Source organism: Octodon degus, unplaced genomic scaffold (genome assembly GCF_000260255.1).
Source record: "Octodon degus isolate 3935 unplaced genomic scaffold, OctDeg1.0 scaffold00184, whole genome shotgun sequence".
Classification (NCBI taxonomy): domain Eukaryota; kingdom Metazoa; phylum Chordata; class Mammalia; order Rodentia; family Octodontidae; genus Octodon; species Octodon degus.
This window is the reverse complement of record NW_004524760.1, coordinates 2,884,232-2,890,414: the sequence shown is the minus strand read 5'-3', so window position 1 is coordinate 2,890,414 and position 6,183 is coordinate 2,884,232. Positions and strand designations below refer to the sequence as shown.

General features: G+C 38.3%; 1 pseudogene; it reads left to right on the top strand.

Annotated features, from left to right (window-relative positions):
- The first annotated feature begins 1,979 nt into the window (after nucleotides 1-1,979).
- On the top strand, nucleotides 1,980-3,829 carry LOC101562551 (annotated as a pseudogene).
- Nucleotides 3,830-6,183: the final 2,354 nt, after the last annotated feature.

Genomic DNA, 6,183 nt, shown 5'->3' with positions numbered 1-6,183 from the left:
ATATATATAAATAAATAATTGATGTATGTTGCTCATAGTATGTCCTTTTGTTCCTGTCTTCTTTCCTATTGGCTGCAGATTTTCTGGAATGTCACTGAGAATTTGGCATGTAGCAGTGGTTTCAACATCTACCAACTGCAGATCAAAAATATTCAGAAAAAAGTTTGATCTTACTGAACATATAGACTTTTTTCTTGTTATTGTTGCCTAAATTATATAGCATAGCAAATATTGGTATGGAATTGACATTGTATAAGGTATTATATACAATGTAGAGATTATTGAATGTGTATGGGAGGCTGTGCATAGGTTATATGTAAATAGTATGCCATTTTACATATGAAACTTGAGCATCTGTGGATTTAGGTATCCATAAGTGGGTATTCTAGTGCCAATTCCCTTATACATACCAAGAACAACTCTGAATAGTCATAGGTTTGCACCACATGGTGAGTAACAAATATAGCAATGTCATTCATATTCAACAGACTAGCTCCACCTCTACTTCTTCACTATACTTCATGTACACTTAACAATTTCCCATGCTCTCCTTGGACACTGACCATGGACAGACAGCCCAGGGTAAGCATGCACCTTGTAGCATGAGCGAACTGTAGCCCTTTGGATTGCAAATGCCAAATGGCCCCCGGGGCACATCATCAAATGCTTCTCTCATTCAAAATCAAAAGGAGCTGTCTCTCCTGATTGGCTTCTGAGCCTACTGTGTATTAATTGATAGGAGCCCAGCATGCGGTCCCTGAAAGGAAGGTGTTATTCTTGTTTTGGAAAGGGCCAAGAAAAGATATTTGCTCTCATTTTTCAGATGTAAATAGAGGGAATTATTGAAAGATATGTATGGCACATGCCTATAATCCCAGCACTGGGGGGGAGGCTGAAGCAAGAGGATCATTATGAGTTGGAAGCCAACCTGGCTTACAAAGTGAGCTCAAGGCCAGCCTGAACTACATAGTGAGACTTCAAAAAGGCAAAAGGAAAGAAAGAAATGGTCAATGTTTACATTTTTGCAAATTATTATAGTAAAAAGACACATTGTCAAGAACAATGGGAAAAGTGTACAAAGAGAAGTATTTTTGAAAGGGATCAATGATAATGTGACTTTTACTGCAACAATTGTCTTTATTCAAATATTTACCATATTTTTTGGGGGGACAGAACCGGGGATTGAACTCAGGCCTTTGCACTTGCCCAGCAAGCGCTTATTCTACTGAGCCATCTCCCTAGCCACTTTACCATATTTTTTAACACAGCTCAGTGTCAAATGTTTATAGAAATTTCTACCAAGTAAAAACAATGCGGTATGTTCTCACATTCACTGGCCTAGCACTGTGACTTCTGGCTCTTCCCCAAGGTCAAAGTGACCATGAAAAGTAATGGAGTGACTCAATTCAGAATACTGAAGCAGCCACCAAGTGTAACTAAACGCGCTTACTAAAGAAGAGTTCCAGAACTGCTTTAAAAAGTGGAAAGAATGGTAGGATAGTGTGATCAAAGCCACGGGTAGTATTTTGAGGGATACTAATGATGATATGTTTTTATTTGCAACATTTCTAATCACACTACATACATGTTAAAGTAAGACTGTTATTTTCTAACCACGTATGTCACTTGCTACCTGATAAAACCCTACCAGAAGCAGGAAGCGTGAAGCAGAGGTCTAGCACACCTTCCCCAGATTATTTTAATGCAACCATTAACAGTAAGAAGGGAAAGATCTGGAACCAACAGTAAATCATATCGGGTCCCAGTGTAATAATAGAACTGTCCAGGACAAATGAGAATTTTGCATGCACTGCATAAAGAAGAAGGTAAAACAAAGAAAACTGCTCTCTCTCACTTTAAAATGAATCCTAAAAGGAACAATCAAAATTGTTCTTTTCTGTAAGTCTCTTATCATGAGTTCACCTGAATTATTAAATTTTGTGAAAAAAATTAACATAAATACTACATTTACATTCTTTCCAGTAGCCGAGTCTGGAGACGACCAGCAGAAATGGCACCTCACAAGGGGAAGGAAAAGAAGGAAGAACAGGTCATTAGCCTTGGGCCTCAGGTAGCTGAAGGAGAGAATGTACTTGGTGTCTGTCACATCTTTGCATTCTTTAATGATACTTTCGTCCATGTCACTGATCTCTCTGGCAAGGAAACCATTTGTCGTGTGACCGGTGGGATGAAGGTAAAGGCTGATTGAGATGAATCCTCCCCATACACTGCCATGTTGGCTGCCCAGGATGTGGCCCAGAGGTGCAAGGAGTTGGACATCATCACCCTGCATATCAAACTCCGGGCCACAGGAGGAAACAGGACTAAGGCCCCTGGACCTGGTGCATAGTCAGCCCTCAGAGCGCTCGCTCACTCAGGAATGAAGATTGGGAGGATTGAGGATGTCACTCCCGTCCCCTCCGACAGCAGCTGCAGGAAGGGAGGTCTCGTGGTCGCTGTCTGTGAACAAGGCTCAAATTGTTTTCTGTTAATAAATTACCTTCATGTAAAAAAATACTACATTTATTCCATAAATACTACATTTACTCCATAAATATTACATTTTTTCAAGAATTTTAATGTTCTGCAAAAATGAACTCCAACAATTACCTAAAATACTGCAAATTTCACTATTAACTTTGTGTTTCTTTCATCTTTGCATTTGAGCTAGCAATATCACATTAATTATTAAAAATCATATTGTAATGGTCATCACACCAATAAATAAATACATTAGAGACAGCTGCTTCCCCAGAAGATAACAGAAATGGATGTAACTTAGAACACAGGGTATGCAAAAAGAGAGAGAAAAAAAAAAAGAGAGAGAGAGAGAGAAAAGAAATTTGTAGAACACAGGGTAAACTGTAAGGTGAGGCTATTTTTGGAAATAATTCAAAAGATATTATACAGAGTACAAGTTTTGCTGATTTACTTTGTAAAAAATGGACCACGGTGATCGGAGAACTAGTGGAGTGAGTTCTGCTGCTGTACAAGAGAATATAAAAAATCTAGAAACATCTTGATTTATAACTTTGCCTCTGAAAAAGTTAACCAAGCCAGGTTGTCAAATTGCTTTAACCATTAATTTTTCAGGATTAGGTTCAAGGTGACTTAACTGACCTGCTTTGGTACCATATGGACTTAAATGCAAAAGCTGTAGTGTTCTGTGTAATGAAACAATGAATTAACCTATATCATGTGGGGGCTTATATATTATGCACTGTCTCCAGAGAGCTCATGTTAAAATCCTCTGGCTGGCTCTTCATGAGTGCTATGGTTTCCATTCTGAGTATTACCCAAAGACCTCTGTGTTAGACTTGGTCTCTACTTTGGTGCTATTGGGAGGTGGTAGAAAGTTAAGAGGTGGGGCCTACTGAGAGATCTTTGATTCACTGAGGATGTGCCCTCAGAAATGATTGTGAGATCCTGCTTTCTTCCTTTTTCTCCTTTAATTTTTCTTTTTTCTTCCTGGCCATGAAATGAATAGTTTTACTCCACCATGCACTGCCACTGTGATACGTGGCCTCATCAGAGATCCCAAAGCAATGGGGCCAACCCACCATGGACCACCTCCAAGCCCATGAGCCAAAATAAACTTCAACTCTTTATAAGTTGACTTTCTGTAGTTACTTATTAGAGTAACTAGATGCAAACACACACAGTGAAGAACACTTCCCCCACACAGCTTTCAGGCTCTTCTCTCTTTAGCCCCACCACACCGCTGACCTACTCCTCTATTCTATACCTAAGAGCTCTGTGCTCCCTTTCTGTCTTTAAAGGCCTGTCTTGTGCCCTCATGGTCAACTCCCCCCTGATCTTTAAGATCTAAGCTATGCCTTACCTCATCTCAGAAACAACTTTGTATGCCTCTTGGCCATCTCAGCCCTCCCTGGCAGTGAGTGTCCTGTACCTCCCAAGCCTTCCTTACAACCTCTGGCCTGTTGTGTGGCCCTATTTATGGCCTTCATCACAGTATTAGGTAATGATCTTGTCTGTCTCTTCTGTATTGGTAGAGAACTATCAGGACAGGGACCCAGCTGGGGTCAGAGGCTGATGAACGGTAGAAACATTCAGGAAGTGTTTGGTAGATAGAAGAATTTTATCATAACTCTGACCCAGCTTTGGAAGTGTCCCAGCTCAAAGAACTGCACACATTTCATCACAAGAATCACCTCTCACTTAACTTAAAAACTCAAATTTCATCCAAGTTGTACCTTGTAATTTGTTTTTCTAGTTTAAATGAAAAACGCTCAGGTCGCTAATCAATGAACCACTATCATCCAACAACTAGGAATTAGCACAACTAGTTCCTGCCATTTGAATGCCTTTGAATGTGTTTGAATATCAGTCACTTGGGAAAGAGGAATGAGAGAAACTTTTCCCTTTTCAGCAGGTCTTTCTGATGGCTGCATACTATTGTAATGTGAGGCACTGAAAGAGGAGGCTACAAACTGACACTACACATTTCTGATCTAAATTTGTGGATACAGAGAGCACATTGGCCAAGCAATGGCCGTGACTCATCCACATGGCTGACACTGACAAAGGTTCTACAATCTGAGGTACAGGATCTCAGGATAAATCCTGAGGGCATTTCACTGACCTTATCAGACCCAAAAGCTACAACTCTTGTTGCATAGGTCCTGCTTTACCTTGGTCTTAACCATCCAGCAGAAAAGTATAAAAACTAAATAGAAGAAGTAAAACCATGGTGTTATGTTGAGCTGTTGGGGACTCAGGTCAAAAATTTCTGACATAGCCAATCAAGTGGAAGACCCAATACTATTATGGGCTACTGGACTCTTTTAGAATATTTTGCTGAGTTTACACACCTATAATATTCAAATTACAGAACTTAACAAAAAAGGGTATACAGAGGAATGTCCATTTTGTATCTGTGTATTCAAAGTGGTTAGGATAGATATATAGTTATATTCTGTTAATGAATAGAATTTGTTCTAATGGTGTTTGTAAATAGGCTATCAAGTCCGCATCTTGTACAGCAATTAACCACTAAGAAGAATGTATGCAGTGTGTTATTGAAACTGTCCTACCAAAAAAAAAAAAAAAAAGCTACAGAGTAAGATTTCATGAGTTTAGAAGTAGAAAGTGAGGTTCACTTCCTATAAGAAATTGCCAAAACTTTTCCATAAGTTGTTTCATGATTTTCTGTTTGCATTAACAATGTGAGAGAATTTTGGGCATTCCACATCTTGTCAGTATTAGGTGTTGCCACCTTTCAAATTCAGGTCATTCCACTGGGGATGCACTAAAGCAGTAGTGGCGCAAGTGTGGTGCACATGGAAGGTTTAAAAGTTTCATTATCACTGGAATAGAGTCTCCTGATAACGTTAACTTATATTTCTATAACTGATAATGTTGAGCATTTTCTCATGTGCTTTTTGCTATCTGTAGACTATCCTTTGTGAAGTTTCTTTCTAAATATTTTGCTTGTATTTCAAATTTTTTTAAAAAATTTACTATTTGGTTTAAAAAAAAGAGGAAAAAAATGCTATAATTTCTTACTATTAGAAAATTGAGCTTGTTCATGTATTTTTTTAAACAGGAGATGATGTGTATCAAATCTCTTGACCTGTTTTATCACATATTTATATTCCTTTGAGTTCATATTAAAGAGTGTAGCAGTAGTTTTATTTTATTAAAATATACTATAATATTAGAATATTTAAAAAATAATAAAAAATAATAAATTTGTGGATAGACATTGATGTTTCTGGGTGGGAGAGAACCCACCCACCTAAGGCTGAGGAATGGATATTTCACATACAGAAGAGCTTGTTCATCTGCAGACCACAATAGAAAACAAACTTTAAAACTCATCTGTAAGAGTACCTATCAGATGTGGGGCTTTGACTATCATAAAGGAATGCATGAACACTCAGAACAAAGCTAGAAGATTCCTACTCCCACTGATAAGCAAAATAAAGCACAAAAACAAAACTTCAAGAATCATTTTTAGATATACATCATATCCTAGTAAAATTCCCACATCGTAAGAGGAAGTTCCTATGATCACATAAGAAATTTTTTTTTTTTAAATTTTCATTCCAGGCTGCTTCAACAAAGCAGTCAGCCTCAGGTTACTGTGGTTCGATCCCCACAACTCCAGCCAGCCAAACATGCCCTGAAGGCATTCTGAGCCAGCCCAAAAAAAAAAAAAAA